Below are 18,778 nucleotides of genomic sequence, written 5' to 3' on the forward strand. Positions count from 1 at the left end.
GATATGGGTCTTTCTCTACCAGGTTAATTTAAGCAGGAAAGTCATGTAACCAGATTTGCATTTATAAAACTTACTCAAGCTACAATATGAAGAATAGATGGAAACAAGAGAGAGAAGGAAATCAGTGTAACATGGTTGTACTAGGCCTGGCAGGAGATGATGGCAGTTTGGACCATGACAGTTGCAGTGGCATTGGAGTAGTATGGACAGATTGAGAGACTAAAACAAAATCACCACAGCCCAGAGTTTTAGTGATGGATTTGATGTGGGGTTGTGGGGGGAGGGGCGGTGAGAAGAAAGTTGATCAATGACACTACCTGAGCCAACTCATACTCACATATATCATTTCCTTTTTGGGAGGAGGATGGGTAGGGATTCTTGTGAATTTTAAGTCTCTTTTATTCTATAACAGCTCCCCTCCTTTTTTCTGCCATAAATCACACTTTATTTTCCAAACCACCTTCTTTTTTTTTTTTTTTGTGAGGAAGATCAGCCCTGAGCTAACATCCATGCCAATCCTCCTCTTTTTGCTGAGGAAGACCGGCCCTGAGCTAACATCTATTGCCAATCCTCTTCCTTTTTTTTTTTTTTTTCCCTTTTTCTCCCCAAAGCCCCAGTAGAGTCATAGTTGCACATCCTTCTAGTTGCTATATGTGGGAGGCCACCTCAGCATGGCCAGACAAGCGGAGCGCCGGTGCACACCCCGGATCCGAAGCCGGGCGGCCAGTAGCAGGGCGCGAGCACTTAACCACTAAGCCACAGGGCCAGCCCCTCCAAACCACCTTCTGATTGCTCTCTTTCTCCCAAGGATATCATGGTTCTCTCGATCACCATTGACTACTCCTCCTCCCCCTCCCTCACTATCTACTGTGCTAGCTCCCTCGAATATATGATTCTCATTTTTCTCTTTCCAAATCACTGCCACCTCCTCTAGTATGGGTCATTATCTCTTGCCTAAACTATTGCAAATAGCTTCTTAAGGGCTCTCCCAGCTTCTAGGCTCTGCCCTGTGCAATCCACCCTGAACCTAGGGCTGGAAAATGCTCCTCTAAATACAGCTAGAGCCATGAAATTCCCCTGCTCAAACAGTTTCCCCTGCTGCCCATTAGCTACCAAAGGACATACAAGCTGTTCGCGCCACATTCAATCTGTCTCTTCTGCCTCTACAGACTTTGATCCACCCATGCATTACCAGGCCTGCACCACTGGATTGCTGGTCTCTGAGCTACTTCCCAGGAGTTGCACCTATAGCCAATTTCTCCTTCCTGATGCCCAAACCATCTTTGACTACCAGCAACCTCCTCATTCTTTTTCCTCCTCACTAAGTGACATATATATTTTTATTGCCAGTGATTTGAATCACTAAGGTATTATATTCCTTTTGTAACAAGTTCCCCTTCCCTTCTCTAATTTTACCACTCTAAGGAAATAGTTTACTGTGCTCTCTTCCATAACAGCTCTTTACCGTATATAAAAATAGACGCACCTTTTTTTAAATTCCTGCCTGCCTGTTGAGCTGGGACATCAGTCTTCTCCTGCCCATGGACTGGGATTTACACCACCAGCTCCCCTGGTTCTCAGGCCTTTGGACTCAGACTGGAATTACACTACCGGCTTTCCTGGGTCTCCAGCTAGCAGATGGCGAATAGTGAGACTTCTCAGACTTCAGAATTACTCATTTTTCTGAGCATTCAAAGTGTCTTTCAGTATGAAAAATATGCAGCTTTCCCTTGCTGTTTGAAAGTTTGCTTTCTGCTACTTCACTTTTACAAAAAACATACGTTAGTACCTGTTTTCACTAACTGAAAGAAATCCGAAGAGGATTTTCGCTTTTACAAAAAAAGGTGAAAAGTGAAAATAGAGCTCAACATTTGTTTGCAGCAAGCCATTCAAGAGGCTTAGCAGTCAAGCATACTGTTGCATATCAAGCCTACCACATCAGCAACAGCAGACAGCAAACCTAGGCCTTGGGCATTGAGTCAGGCAGACGTAGAAGGTGTAGATGTTAGTGACCTGCATGCCCTGCTGGATTCAGAGCAGGATGAGATGTTAATAGATGACCCTCTTCCTCTCTCTCCTACACCCCAGTCTCCTGTACCTCTCACCACCCTAACCTCCAACAACTCAGCCCAACATCCCGTCTTCACCACCACGGCCTCTCAGCTTTCCAGTGTGCTCGCTGTCTTCCAGATTCTGTTACGTGAAACTACACTGTACAGACAGTATTTCTACTTTATATGGGCTGTGTATTTATTATATCATTCCCACTTTTACTATATGTTAGTGTTATTTTAGGTTTTATGTGTTATTTGTTATGATTTGGTAGGTTATTTTGGGGGTCTGGGAACATTCAAAAATGTTTCCCATATAAATTAATGGTAATTGCTGCTTTGCTTTACACCATTTTAGCTTACCAAAGGTTTCATAGGCACACTCTACTTTTGGATAGCTGGGGGAACTTGTATCATTATGGGCCTAAAGATAGAGAGGAGGAAATGCGTGAACTTAGTCAACCAATTTGAACAGGAAGCACTTGCTTACGTGTAAACTCAATGGTTCATCTTAACCAGTATTAATTATTTTGAGATTGTTTGAATCTGCAGAACCTAAACATGATCATAACTTTCTATTTTGAATTCCATCAGTGAAACAAATTTCATGGGCAAATTCTATGCCCATCCCATTTAATTATTAGTATTTTTAAAGGTTACATGATAGCTCAGCCAGATTATTTATTTAATTATTTATTTTAAATTGAAAATCAAAGTTTTCATTCTGTTTTTATTAGACATTAATGCATTTTGAACAGCTAAAGCTGGAAATAAAATGTGTGAAAACAAAAAGTTATCTTTCTCCTTTTTCTAAGTTCATCCTTAAGCAATCAGTCTTATTTATTTGGCAAATAGCTATTTGCATTTTCCTTAAATTTATATAAACATACAGAAATATACAGGGCTCTACTTTTGTGTATTCTTCTATTCATTTTTTCTGACAAAATGGAGATTTAATCACTTAAAATACCTTTTAAGTTCAATAGATAGAAAACACTATTTTGTTTTATTGAGGTACAAATGACATACAACATTATATTAGTTTCAGGTGTACAACATAATGATTCGACATTTGAATACATTGCAAAATGATCACCACAATAAGTCTAGTCAACAACTGTCCCACATACAGCCACAGAATCTTTTTTCTTGTAATGAGAACTTTAAGATTTACTCTCTTAGCAACTTTCAAATGTGCAATACAATATTATTAACTATAGTTGGCATGCTGTACATCATCCCCATGACATTTATTTTATTAGAAGGCATTATTTTTAATTGCAGTATAATATCCCATCACAATATTCCACATTTCTATAACATACACAACAATTATTAATAAATACTGGCTGTTTCAATGAATTTTATAATTATTTTCATGATTAAATAAACATTCTTTTATATTTAAAAAATAGATGCAAAAAGATGTATATTTGATGAATAATTTGGTTTATAAAGAGATCATATTATCTATATAATATACATACATATTGTTCTGCAACTAGCTTGTCTCATATAATTTACATAGAATACTTTCAGGTCAATATATAGAGATCTGGTCCATTCATATTAGTAACAGCCTCATATTCTACAATATAAATAGTTCTTAATTTATTTTACCATTCCCATAGGTGAGATTCAGTGTATTCCCTTTTTTAAACTATTACACATAAGGCTGAAATAAATATCTTTGTATGTCAACCTTTATAACTTAATACTTTTTTTTCAACCTTATTCCTAGAAATGAATTCCTGGGTCAAATGACATGCACAATTTAAACTCTAATATGAGACAGCCAGATTACTTTCCAAAAGTAATAATGTACTCTTATGCCAATAGTATATGAAGGGAAATATTTATTTCTTCACACCTTTTCTAATAATAATGTGTTAATTTTTTTCATTTCTGTCAAGTTATTATTTGAAAATTGATATCTCTGAAATTTAGCATTACATGCCCATTCTCAGACCCCATCTAAAATACCACATCCTTCATGAATCCATTCTTCATTCTCTCATCCTAGATATCATTCCTTTCCTCGGAAACCTTGGTAGCACGTTTTGTCTTTTTCATATTACATTTTATGCTGAACTGAGTTTTCTTATTTTATATCTCTACCACATGGTAGCTCAAAAAGAATAGGTCACATATCTTACCTATCCTTATAACTTCCGTAACGTTAGTACGGTGGCAGTACACAATTGGAGATGCTCCAACTTTCTAATAGGATCCACTTGATCAGTCAGAGAAACAGGAGCTTAAAGTTAGGAATTAAATGTCAATGATTCTGTGTCCTCTTGAAGGAAATTGCAAGTGAATTGTTGCAAAATTCTATCACTGACAAAACAGTTGAACAAAACAAATATACCACGTTCATCTATCAAATCTACTGCTGGAACGTCCAGGGTAAGTAAAACCAATCGACAAGAGTATGACAGCATCACCCGTTTATAAGTCAGAACCCTGGGCAGAAGCAAATTCAAAAGGAAGCACAATATAGTAACAAAAGCACTCTTATAAATTTGTAGGTACATTATTTTAAAGTGAACTCAGATAGAATGCTTACCAGTGGATAAAAGATAAGAAAGAAAGATTAAAATTCAACATACAAACGAACAATTAAAAGGCAACAGAGCTAAGATAGATTGAATATGGCTATGTACCAGTGTTTTGAGAGTTGCCTTGCATATATTATCCCATTACATACACACATCCCTGTGCAGTATATATTATTTTTATCCACATGTTGTATATGGGGAATTAACTTTCCAAAGAGGTTGTACATATAAGGGAACTGAGTTGAAGGCCGAGATCTGTTTGAGCCTAGGCTACCTGTAATATCCCACCTATAGAGGTTCTAAAACAGAAACCAGATGATTCTTTGTCAGAAGTGCTATAGAAACCATAAACCATACTTTCATTAAGGGGGAGAATGGAAGGGTGCCATCCAAACCAGTCCATAGAGCTTATTACGCTTTCACAGAAGTTAAAATCTCCTCAGTGTCAAAAACCCACGAGAAAAGAACAAAACAAACAGTGTTCTACTTTCCATTAATTTGTAAGGACAAAGAAAGACCCAAAGATGACACAGATTCACTTTTAAAATATGTAAATCATGCAAATATAAAGAAATGAGTAACAGAATGTATCTACCAAGTACAAACAGCACAGTCACTTAAAACTGTGATAAAGTTCAGTTTCTGAGCATTTTCTTGGCTGACTACACCCAGGCTTCTGAACTTGAGCCACCTGTCCTGTAATACAAGTGTTAAATGCCACATTAGCACTTCCTTGCTGGTTGCTCAGAGGCTCAACCAGCTCCTTTTAGTTCATCTGGCCTAATTCTCCTGTTTTCCAAAGTTACCAATGTCTGCTGTTCTCTTAAATATTGGCCTTTTAGTTTTCTCTTTGCTTCCTTCTTGAGACAACAAGGCACTGATAGCAAAGGCATTTAAATTCAATCCACTCAAGTGGATTGAATCAGTGAAGGCTCTTCTCTGGGCAGAGAACTTCTGTGAACTCTAGAGCCTAATGGTGATCAAGATGGAGATGATAGAGTTTGAAATGTGTAAAATAAGGAGCTATAACTCAGAAAGTTTCAAATTCAAATCCTCAAACTTACTGCTGTAGAATCCTGAGTCATATTTAACCTACTTGATCCTCAGTTTTCTCATTCATATCAAGATCATGATAGTATCCACTTCATTGTGAGGATTAAATTAGATGTTGCATGCACAACCTATAATATTCCCAATTAGTGGAAGGTACTTATTATTATAACTATTAACAGAGTCAGCCACTTTTAGACAAAACTAAAATTAAACCCAAAATAAACTTCTAAATACCATAAATGTAGGTTTAAAAAACTATATGAAAAAGATTCCTTCATTATCTCTATGTCTAATTAAAGATAGGATTCAGCCCAGTTACAACAGGGAATGAGGAAATTGCTGATGGGCTCACTTAGATTCTGAATGAACTACCTAAAGAGAAGTATCTCACACCCTTGAAGAGATGCTGGGATACTTGAAAAACAAGATGTTGTGTGAGTATGTTCATTCAGAAAGTTAATGTCTCTCTTCTAAGAAAGGAGAATGAGAGCAGCAACTTCAAGAGGGGAAATGATATTGTGGTTTGTATCACAGGTAGCGGACAGAATTTTGTTGAGGGCATACTGATGGCAAAATATAGAAGAAATCTCCAAGAGGGAAACATAATAGATAAACTTATCCTCTTTTCTTTTCCCCTCCACAGACTTTAACCACAGTAGCAGTATGTCCACATCATATCTAGGTAATGGTACTCCATCGATGTACTTATATTATTAAGTGGCTCTTATAGAAAGAGGTGATCAACCCTAAGTTGTATCAAATCAGAACACGTGTGTCAGCCGCCAGCCTAAGGCGAGATATGTAAGTGAACTAACTAAAGGGCAGCAGTAGACATTGGTTTTCAAAGGGCAGGTGGGGCAGAGAGCCATTTGAAGTGGATGGTATCAAAGTAAAGTGGCAAAAATTTAGAAACCTCTCCACTGATTCTCAGGAGGGAGGAAGAGATGGTTTAAGTTAGGAGAGCAGATGGCCCAGTGGAGGGTTTGAGTAGAATTAACACAACTGGACAGAGACAGAGGATGCAAAATGAAAGTGATGGAGAAATGAATTACTCATTTTCTAGAACAGAAATCTGCTTTAATTGGAAGTGGTTTTCACAGACAGAACCAAAATGATATTGTTGGTTCCATTTGCTATAACTCCTTTAAAATAGACCTTATACTATTGTATAGATGGACCACAATGCATCAGAACAATTAAATCTTTCTCTATCTGGTTCTGTCACTGCAATAGTGTATAATCTTTTTCTCTATATTAATTAAACTCCAGTTTCTTGTAGTCTGATTTCTTCTGAGCCTGACTCCCTGATCCAGGCTAAGCGAATTTAAGGCAATAATTTTAGAAGGGTTTCCAGGTAAACAACAGGCAGCACACATTTGGTATTTATACTTATGAAACCATGCTGTTGATGTTTTCACTTCTTTGGTTTTCCTTAAAGTAATTAAATTAGTCCATTTGCTCTTTGCCACATGTAAAGGAATATGTTAGCTTTCTCTATTCTGAAAAAACAGTACTCTATCATCAACGGAAAGCATAAGTCAACAGTCAGAAGCAAGTGTTAACTCCAAGCATGTTACTGTCTTTTAGTTCAATTAGTCAACCTTATAGAGGAGAAGGGAGGGATGGAGGAGGGAGGAAAACCATAGTAAGCGCTGCCATATGCGTTGAAGCACAAGCTTTTAACTCCTCACAGGGATTCTAAGAGATCATTTTTATGAGAAAATGTCCATTCAAAGAAGTTAATTATTCAAAGTCATACAGCAAATATATAACCGTCTGGATCCTACATTAACAGATAAATCAGGAAAAGGCATTAAGGAGCTGTCTACTCAAGAAATATACATATCAGCGGAGGTTTCTTAGCTTTGGCTTTAGCTTAGAAAAAGCTCAATGCAGGGAAACATTAAATCAAGCCAGAGCTAAGGAGAAAACAAAATGTGGAAATCACAAGATGGAAGATCTCAAGTGAGTGGATAAGAAGAACAAACAGGTACAGAGAAAGGGAAAAGGCGGGGGCGGGGGGTGGTGAGGAGCAAAAAAGACACAGAGAGACAGAGAGATATGAAACTGAAAGCTGAAATGCAAGCACCAGAAAAAAGAGAGGCCACAGACAAGGTTGGGTCATGTCTTAAAAGTGGAAGAAGACAATTATAGCTCTAAAAGTCAATGGTGTAAAACTGTCACAGCCGAGAGGAAGCTAAGGAGAATGACAACTAAGTGTAATGTGGTGTCCCAGATAGGATCCAGAACCGATAAACGACATTAAGGAAAAACTAAGGAATTCTGAATAAAATATGGACTTTAGTTAATATTATTGTATCAATATTGTTCATTAATTGTGACAGTGTGCCATATTAATGTAGGATGTAAATGCTAGGGGAAACCGGATGCAGGGTATATGGGAACTCTGTGTACTATCCTCACAATTTTCCTTTAAACCCCAAAGTATTCTAAAATAAAATGCTTCTTTTTTAAAAAATAAACAGTCTAGAAACTGACTTTTTTACGATAACCTTGTCTCAAAAAATATCCTGGAAACATTGACTCAAGGCTCCTAACTCTACCCTGTAGAGGAATAAGAAATACAGACAAAATACTGGTACAAGTCTTGATCCACTGAGGTATGATTTTTATTCCACATGTAAATAATCTACCAACTAAAAAATTAACAAAACAGTTCCTTTAAAAAAGTACAAACACATTTTCTTAAAGTTACCAAAAATTGAAAATTCAGCCTTGTTTAATTTTATGAAGGCAGGAAATCAAACAACTTTCTGTTTATTTAAACAAATTACCTGGAAAATGCCATCTTAATCAGGTGATACCAATTAAGTGTCTCCATAAACATACTAAACTTCTATACCTGGAGAAAGCCAAGAATATCAGACCAAAAGTAATTAGCATTTCACACTCTGTAGATGGATGATCTTGCATCCAAAGGAAAGAAATTAAAAGGAGCTCAGTGCCACCACTATAAATTCTATCAAAAAAACTGTAATACTTTTAAGCAGAAAAGGGTCCAGTGGTAGCAAAATCATTGTACACGTAGTTCAGTATCTGGTCACCAAATAATACACAAGCTGCTTAGCAAAGGGCCCTAAAACACGGATATAAGGAGAGACTATCCCCACATTATTCTGAATATCTGCGTTGGCCTGCTCTTTCCACACCTGGAAATGTACTTCTGTCTTTTTGCAACAATCTTGCATCTCCCATCAGGCAGCTGAGCCTGAAAAATTTGAAAGGGACCTAAGGCCTATTATGGCCATTTGAGTCCACGTAAAATCAGGACACTTTCAAAGGGATTCTATTGAATGTCAGGTTTGAGTCAAGGTTTTAATTTCACAGTAGATTTAACCGAAGAGATTTAATTTTTACCAAATTAAAAAATGCATGCCTTACAACAACCCCCAAGCCCTCCAGGAGTGAACTCAGACAGAGAAAGTTTGATCAGAGCCCCAGCTAGAAAGAAAAAGGCAATGATGCCAGATGCCCTAGTGTAAAACCTCTGAGGCTCAGGATGAAGGAAAATGGAGAATTAATACTCTGTAAAAAGGACGCCGTTCTTGCTGACTGGAGGCAATCTTTTCAATCAAAGGGCACCCACCTGCCCTCAGCCCACTTTTATACATGAGTAACACAGATTGTGTCCAAGCAACTGCCAGTAATTGAGGAGAAGAGAATGATGGCTAATATCAGTAATCAATAATATGCTAGTGTCTTCCATGCCTGTGAGCATGGATGAGATCACAAGGGAATACAAACCATCTGTGAAAATATAATCCTGTCAAGAAAAGAAAAAGGGAGAGGAAGCAAGGTAATAGATATCAGCTGATAAGAAAAATCCTGAGTAGAGAATAAAATGCGTTGTGACTAATATTAATATATCACTAGCGTGTGGCAGACGTTGTGATAGACCCTTATATACATTATCTCATCCTCACAATGATCCTACAATCTAGACACCATTCAAATTGTAAAATGGAAAAACTAAGGGTCACTGGGGTTTAGTTGGTTTGCCCTATAAACATTTTGAAATTCTAGGCATAAGACAAAATCCAAGGTCTGTTTCACTCCCTGAGCCTTTTCTTTTTCCACTAAATTATCCTGCCTGTCCAAAGAAGAAAGTTGGCATCTGGGTAGTGTAATCTGTAAGATAAGGAGAGTTCCAAAAAACTCACATTTTTGTATAAACCTTAATTCTCCATCCATATTGCAAACTCCTTAAGACAAGGACCAACAAGTTCATGTGCTTCTAGGAATAATAATATTTTATATTTATATAAACTTAATGAATCAAAAAATATGCTTCCATAAAAATTTGAGTTTGCAGGAGCTGAACTGAGGCATTCTACCAATAAAATAAAATAATGGTGCTCTGTTACATGGTAAAAAGTTGATCCGTCAATCTGTGGATCTGTACACTTGAGATTGTACATTTTACTGCATGTAAATTGTAAGTCAATTAAAATAATAAATAGTAAAGAAAAAAGTGGGCTTTGATTTCCACCTCTGATTATGCCAGATGTAGCAGACCTATACTCCTTTTAAGAACAACATGAAAATTCAGCTAAAATATTTTTAAAATTTCTTAAAGAAATTGGATTGCTGCTGAGAAAATGAAAATTTCAGAGGTCAAAATCCAGGAGAGAAGGAAATTCAGTGAAATGAGTCAGACGTTTTGCGTCCAGCTTCTCTCCTGTAGCATATATATTTTCTTGGTTATAGGAAGGGGCTGAGAAAGAGAAGAGTGACTGCTATTGAAATAATCAGAGAATTCAGAAGTCTTTCAGAGCTGAGGAGACAAAAATTGCAGATTGGAGTGCTGATTTAGGCAGAGGTGGAGAGGCCAAGATTTCCTAAAGAATGAAGATGCAAAGAAATAAGACCAACAAACAGGGCTTTTCCTCAGTATTTAGTATTTGCTAAATACTTACAGAGGGCATGAGGCTAGAAAGCCAAGAAGAAATAGATGAAAAACAGAGTGGAGTTTTTGCAGTCTTGGCTACATAAAAACAGAAATTGGACTTCAGCACCCACCAACAAAGAGAGTCCCATAGAGGAATACTATATAGCAATGAGAATTTGATTCATGCAATACTATGGATGAATCTCACAAACATAATGTTGAGATGCATAAGCTAGTCACCAAAAAAAAGTAAACATGATATATTTCCATTTATATAAACTTCAAGAATAGGCAAAATTAATCTATTGTGATAAAAATCAAGATTGTTGTTATCTGGAGTAGTGACTACAAAAGGGTAAAGATAGGACTTTCTAGGTGCTAATAAGTTTTAGTTCTTAATATGGGTGTGTTCACTTGAGAAAATTCAATGAACTGTATACCTATGATTTATGCACTTCTTTCTATTAATGTTTTAATGAAATAAAATGTACTTAAACACAAAAAATCTTATTTATGTACTACCCTTTGCCTGTTAACAGAAACTAAAAGATGACAAAATGAATCCACATGTAATATATACTTTTTTTTTGGAAACTAAGAGATATAATGTCTTTTAAATACTTTAGGCATTTAAAAGTGCAGAGGTCTTTTATTATATTCATATTTTGAGCCACATTATAGTCATAGTGTCATCATATTTTGAACCAGAAATTGCGGTACTGGTGAGAATGCTAGATTTTATTAAAAAACATTTTATAATGCCCTGTAAGGAACACCATGAAATTAAAATATTTCTATATCTGAACTCTCTTTAATTTTCAGTGTGCTTTCACATTTAGATATCATTTAAAGATATCTCATTTAATGAGATAGTTCACTTAAAGATATCTCAAATATCTCCATGAAGAAGCCAGAACAGAATTTTTTTCTCCATTTGACAAGTGAAAAAAATAAATAAGCTAGCCTCAGAAGTGTTCATTTATTCTTGTTTACACAGCTAGTACATGCTTGAAGTGAACATCTATTGTTTTGCTTGCTCAGGATCTCTTCCCATATGTTTTAGTGTCGGTACCTCCCTTCTCTTTGTCGTCTTAGTACTGTAAATCAAGGTCCATCACCACCACCCTTTGCTGTGTTTGGTCATGTGAAACCAAGTGAAATCAATCAGATTCTACCACCTAGGAATCAAAACCTTGAATTAAGTAATACATGAATTGAAAGTAGTTGCATCTGAGCATATGACTAGCAGTGCCCTAACAAAGAGTGTCCATTCACTTCTGCTATCCAGATGTCTGAAGCTTCCCAGCGTCTAAACTACTTTCTCATGACCTAATTGTTCAACTCTTACTTTGACTCTGTAGATTACTCAGTAAACTTTTAGATTAATTAGCCAGAGTTAGTTTCTGTTGCTTACAACCAAGAATGCTAATGGGCTCTGCGATCTACCAGTAAATTATAAGGCCAGGTCTTGAACCCACATCTCCTCACTCCAAGGTCAGAGTCTTCTCCAGCTCACCAAGGAACATTCCACGTGTGCCACAAAGAAATACTACTGCCCCTCAAGAAGATAAATTACCAAAAGTTGAATATATCTATAACTGAAACTACAAGTTAATAAAGTTGGATAGAGAAATGACAATCTTGAAGGAACTTCAAAAAAATTTAATTTAGATTTTTATTTGATAACATCAGAGTTTTGTGACAACTCTACAGTAGAAATTTTGAGTTTCCACAGATAATGATCTCATTATTAAATATTCTAAGATTAGCTCAAAATTGTGAAATGAAAATAACCTCACCTCTAAAACCAGGAAATCTAATTTGAAAGTTTTCAGTTTAGCTTTCCAAATAGCTGATTATTTTTTTCAAAAAATTTGTTTTGAATTTCATTCAGACGGATGGCCTTACCTCACCTAAGTCATTATTTTTCTCAAAAAACTGAGGGAAAATGCAAATCATAGAGATAATGGGATTCAATTATCCAGAATCTAGAAAGAAACAGCAGAAACACAATGTTAAGCACATGAAGTAACAAGAAGCAAGTGAGAAAGAGACAGGTGATTTTTTTTAACAGGATAAAATTTGCTAGTAAAACTAGTTTATGTCAAAAAAAAAAGTCAAATATTTTAAAGAGGAGGCAAAATCTAAAACAATAAAATCCACAGTGGGAAGTAAGAAAGCTGACAATACTGTCAGTTGTGATTCACTTGGGAAGAAGCTCAAATAGGGAAAGTTGAATTTATTTTTTTGCTAAGAAAAATATGATCAATTATACAAAATATCCCAAGACATCAGCCCAAGAAACCAACAAACCTTGGAGAAATCTTTCATGGCATTCTTTGAAGGCTTTTAAAGGTTCAAAACTAAGAGAAGGGTATTGTTAGTCTGAAACTAGATTTCTCCATAGCAATGATTCAACAATGATTCATCTTTCCTTAAACTAATTGTTGAGCTACAGCTCAAATCATGAGTCAATAAACCAAGCTGAAGATAACTAAAATAATTAATCAAATACCAGTCTCCATCCCTGCAACCCTTTGACAAGAGATTCTGCAACTGTCAGGAGACTTACCAGTGCCAACTGAGCCAATAAACTGGCCAAATCCAAAGAGAAAGTTGATCAGGCTTGGCTTGAAACATGTAAAAACAGCTCACAGAAGATGCAAAGAGAGCTCTGAGGCCTTCTTGGGTACTCTATCACTTGTTTATTCCTACTTAAAATCCTTTTGATTTCCTCAACCCTGCCTATCCATACTGATAGTTCAGGATTTCAAAGCCTGAGTATGATCAAGAAACCCATAAACACCCACTCAGCCTCAAATATTTTTTCTTTTCTCCTTGCCTGCACAGGACCATTCTCAAGTTGTCACTCCATACTTCCCTCCCATGTCATCTCCCATTGGGAGTGGTTAAAGGTCTCTAGGTCAAACAGAATCATTACTCTGGGAAGGGGGTGGTCTGATATTCTCTCAAAGAAATCATGAAAAAAAGAAAGAAAGGAGAAGGAGGGGGAGGGGGGAGGAGGGGGAGGAGGAGGAAGAGAAGGAGAAGGAGGAGGAGAAGAAGAAGAAGAAAAAGAAGAAGAAGAGAAGAATGTCTTATACTTGGGTCAGTCAGATCCTTGTCCAACAAATTTTGCTGCACAGAGGACTCTCACCCAATTCAGTGATGGTTGAATGGGTCCAAATGGAAGAGATCTAAGTGGGAGGACTGAAGACTTGGAAGAGCTAGCAAGACCACATTTCGTCACACCAAAACCAAGGCCAGGGTATAGGGAGAGACATGAAACAGAGAGAGAGAGATCTTAGATTTTTGAGACAGCAACACTTACATCTATGGAGTCTCTGGTATCTTGTGAAAGGAGAGTTCTCTCTGCTCTGTCTCTGGAAAAAAAGATATTGTCCAAGTTCCTGGGGGAATAAGACAAAATAAAGGTTCTTCCTAATTCCAAGAAACAAATAGCTTAATAGCAATCAGGCAATGAGAATGTCTATTGGACGTAGACATTAAAATAGCCACTGCCTCTCTTTCTATGCATGAAACCTTTAGGGAGAGATCAAAGCTTTCAACCTGGCCTGTTCTTGAACTGACTTTTCAACTCTGACCTTACATTCCCCCACGTCCGTACTGAGTATCTCTTCTCCTATCAGTCAATGTGCAAAATTACCTGTCTATCCAGGCCATTTACTTGTCCCTGGTATATGGTGATACTAACTTTCACCCAGGCTCTGCGGTTACCGGTCTCCAAAAAGAGAATTACTATGAGTGAATTTTTGGATGGAAGTAACCCATGGAATTTAAGCTCAAAAGTTATAGATCCTAGCTAGACTGGACCCCACATTAGCCAGGTAGGAAGACAAGGCTGGGAGAAAGGGGTAGGAATTTGTTTATGGGCATATATACTTCACATGAAGCAAGGAAGTCTATAGATTTAAAGGGGCAGAGAGCTTGTGGGATGTACAGTGGCTCAGAATTTGGACAAAGAAGAGCAGGACTTTCCTCAAGACAAGTTACCTTTCTCTTTCCTCCCTGGCACCAGTGGAGGGAAGAAAGATACCTACTAACCCAAAACATTCTTCCTGCTGCATTCACCTAGTTGGTGTGGTCATAAATAATGCCATGTGTCAGTGACCCTCTCTCGGCAATAGAAAACCCATTCCTGCTGAGCAAGAGCTTAGAGACTATCCATCCTTGCTGTCTCCTCCAATCTCTCCCCAACCCTTGCTGTTCTTCTGTAATATCTCATTGCCCTTACACTTAGGGAGCGTCCTGCCAATGCCAGCTAAGAAGTCAGAATAAATAGATGTTGATTTTTACAAGCCCAATGCTGTTCTCTCGGTGACTAACTCAATCCTTATGTGTTTTTCTGAGAACCTGCAACGTGCTTAGCCCATTTCTAGGAATTTGAGAATGTTCAGAATTAGTATTATGCATCTGTCCCAAGCAAGACTAAGAACAACTTAAAGAAAGGAGCAAGACCTACACACAGCTAAGAATTAACAGAAGACTTTATATAAAGTCTTAGAGGTATATAGTACAAGTTAGACAGGAATTTAGGATAAGTCAGTAAGGATTGCAGTTCTCAAGAAAGGATTTGTGGAGGAAGTAGAATTTTTTAATTCTTTTTTTAACAAGGTTTTATTCTGATCACAAAAGTAATACATATACTTTCAAGAATTCAAACAATATATAAATATAAGAAAACGTAAATTTCTTCCCCAAGATCACACTCCTAAAGAGATAACTACTATTAATAATATGGTTTAAACTCTTCGTCTTTTTTTCTCACTATATGTGCACCTATCAGATTTTACTTCTACTACAATTCTGTCTTTATTCACGGGATACTTTGATCATGTTTCCAGCAAGGACACATAGCTGTACCTCATTTGTTAAACTTTCTACATGACATGCCACAGTATAGATACAGGAGGAAAATGTTGGGATGAAATAGATGGGTAGAAAAAGATATTTCAGGTGGAAGAGACAGAGAGAACAGGACTAAGCATAGCATATTCCTGGAACAGTCAGAAAATAGTCATCAGACTATAGGAATAGTAAATGTGGAGATGGAAAATGTGTCAGATTGTAAAGTGCCTTAAAAATCAAGCAAAACTCTTTAGACTTGGCTGAAAATAGAGATTCTATGAGCCCTTTTAACTCTGGGAAACTACCCTACTCTAATGTACCACACTTCTGTGATAAAGTCAGAGGCCGAGCTGCTATCAGGGCTGGGCAACTGGACTTTGCTCTACATATCAATATATAGAATATTAACTTAAAGAAAAAGCAATTTTAAAACCTGCTGCATTTACATTGTGGTAGTACAGTCAAAGCAATTAAACCCAGCAAATGTAGTTTTAAAACCCGTAGCTAAGCATCAGATGGATGCCCTTCTGCAGATGGACCCAACAAAAAAGTTGATTTAAAGTGTGATGTGAGCATTGGTTCCCAAACTCCTCATCATAGCCCTGTCTTGAGCCTCTTCCTTATATCTCACCATTTGTGTTTTTTCCTTCACTGAATAACTGAGGTGATTCCCTGGCACGTTTCATTTAAAATCAACTGACTCTGCTTGGCTGAGTTGGTGATTGTGCTTTGGAAGACAAGAAATGGAAGCCAAAATCTCCCAGTTCCTGCTATGGCTCAATATATACACTGAAAACAGGCCCTCTCAGCATCATCCTCAGCCCCCCCAAAATAAGAGTGGCCTAGGAGAAAAAAAAATCTCCACAAGGGGCCAGCCCCGTGGCGTACCGGTTAAGTGCACGCGCTCCACTGCTGGTGGCCCACGTTCGGATCCCAGGTGCGCACCGACACACTGCTTGTCAGGCCATGCTGAGGCCGCGTCCCATATAAGGTGGAGGAAGATGCACATGGATGTTAGCCCAGGGCCAGTCTTCCTCAGCAAAAAGAGGAGGATTGGCATGGATGTTAGCTCAGGGCTGATCTTCCTCACACACAAAAAAATAAATAAATCTCCACAATATATTTTGTATGGGTCTGTAAAACTTGAATTTTTAAATTTTTAATTATTTTCATACTATACGTGTAACTTAAAGCGTTTTTAAATATTGAGAGAAATTTTGAAAAGCAAAGTATCCATTCTCTTATCTCCCAGCAGACTTTTTCTCTGATTGTAAATCCTGTCCTTTTCCCCCCATCATTGCAAATTCCCTTTTATGAACTCTAGTTTAATGATTTGGACTGATTTTCTGGGGGAAAATATGATGAATAATTTTTTTAATTCTCATAATAGGTGTTTAAGTCCGAGGATATTTGTTCACTGCAATGAAGTTATTGATTAAACTAGACCAGAAAGTGAGAACAATAAAAATTAATTAAATCGCTTTCCCTCTATTATCAGATCTTTTTTCAGCCCTCTTATACTTGTTTCTAACACACTCTCCTTGCTGGCTGTGTTAAGATGCCCTCTTGAGTGACGTCGACTCAAAGTCATAGTAACTGCTTTGAAATCCCATCTGGGGAGCTATGTGACTCCACTGTATGAGTTTGGCCTAGTATCTGGCTCAGCTCAAATATTTTCCCAACTGTAAATGATGTGGCAGATTTGTCCAAATTTATACAACAAATATTTGTTCTAGAAATTTGAAATACAACAGTCAACAAATAGAAAATACTCTGTCCTACACAGAGTTTACATTCTAGTTGAAGATGAAAATCTGAAAGGGATCCCCTCTTCTGAACTGATATTTTTCTGTTCTAAAGTCTTAATGAATGACTTTAAACATTAGGTGACAATTTCTCCAAAGCATAGATGTAAAAGGTTTTGGATGGATGAAAAAAACCTTTCCTCTTGAATTCTTCTCAGGTAAGGCAAAAAGATTTCTACTCTAGTGCCAGAAAAATCCAACCTTGAGGTGTATATGATGAAAATCTTCATTTGGCATTCATTGCCAAAGTGACAGAACTCTTAGGATTGCTTTTGGTACCAAAATCAGTGCAGTTGGACTTTCCCTGCTTGACTTAAATCTTATGTACGTGATGAAAAAACTGGTGATTATCCGGCCTTGGGTATAGAACAATCCTTCTTCACAACTCTTTCCTATACTGCCCAGACAACTTTTGTTATTAAAGATCCAAACTTGCCTGATACTGAATATGTGGTAATCTCAGCCATCTGAGAGGGCAGAAAGGGGCTTGAGGGAATAATATCAGCCCTGATGCTTTTTGCACCCCTGGACTCCGCATAATAGATGTCCAGGGATCCATCAATGTTTCTCCTCAGGATGAATATCTTTAAAAAGTGTATATTAATAAATGTTACTCCTAATCTAGAGCCCAATGGTAAGGACTTCCTTTATTACAGACCTAAGGAAAGTAAAGAAATAGTGTTAGATCTCAGAAAACTATCCAAATGGAATGGAAATAATACCAAAACATAAGCCTCCTCCATGACCAGGACTTACTATTAACGATTGAAACACACAAACACACACACGCATGCACCTCTATCTCACTGGTCTTTTTCTCCCAAGTTTGCTAAATAGGAAGTAAAAAGGAATATCTCTCAATAACTTATTTTTCCTAAGATCCATGTAGAAGAGTGAGCATTTTGAATATCATTGACTAAACTATGTTATCTTGATGTAGAAAACAAGTTGAAAAAGTCAGAATGTTCCTTTGGCAAAGCCAATGCAAAATTATTTTTGATCAGTTACATGTGGTAAGTCAAAACATTCCCACCATTTGAACCCTGACTATCAATAAGCTTCTGGCTTCTATTTTTTCCAAAAGAAAAAAACCTACCTAAATTTAGAGATAAGTTATTTGAGATTACTAAGAGAATTTAGAAAGGCAATTAGATTCAAAATCAGCATTCAAAAACCAACGCAAATTCCACTTCCAATATAGGGAAGAGAGAGCCTAACAAACTGATCCTCCTGTAAATAAGAGCTATAAACTCAGGACAGCATACAAAACCCAATGACCTAAAGCCTCTAGAGACTGAATAAAGTCAGGCAGAGTTGGAGAGAAGCAAAAATTGGAGCAAGAGATTAGCATGGAATGAGTTCCCCTTTTGTGATTTTTCCTTTAGGGTAGCTAAAACTCTAATAGAAGGCTTGCCATCTTTCTAACCAGAGGAACTGGGAAAAGAAGCCTAGGAAACCCAGGACCACTAAAAAGTGAGAGAGAGGACCTAGAAAAGAGAAATCCATAGACAGGTAACCCCAAATTTTATGTTT

At 37.2% G+C, this 18,778-nt stretch overlaps 1 long non-coding RNA gene across 4 annotated transcripts in view; it reads right to left on the minus strand.

The window, feature by feature from the left end:
* The window catches only part of LOC147916842 (uncharacterized), a 121,197-nt gene that overhangs the window by 36,757 nt on the left and 65,662 nt on the right, over positions 1–18,778 (minus strand). For all 4 annotated transcript variants that reach the window (XR_015552480.1, XR_015552479.1, XR_015552482.1 and 1 more), the window contains exon 3: positions 13,903–13,981. This is a non-coding gene — a long non-coding RNA (uncharacterized LOC147916842). The remainder of the gene's footprint in view (positions 1–13,902; positions 13,982–18,778) is intronic.

Source organism: Ceratotherium simum, chromosome 6 (assembly GCF_057802395.1).
Source record: "Ceratotherium simum simum isolate JZ-2026a chromosome 6, ASM5780239v1, whole genome shotgun sequence".
NCBI classification, from domain to species: Eukaryota; Metazoa; Chordata; class Mammalia; order Perissodactyla; family Rhinocerotidae; genus Ceratotherium; species Ceratotherium simum.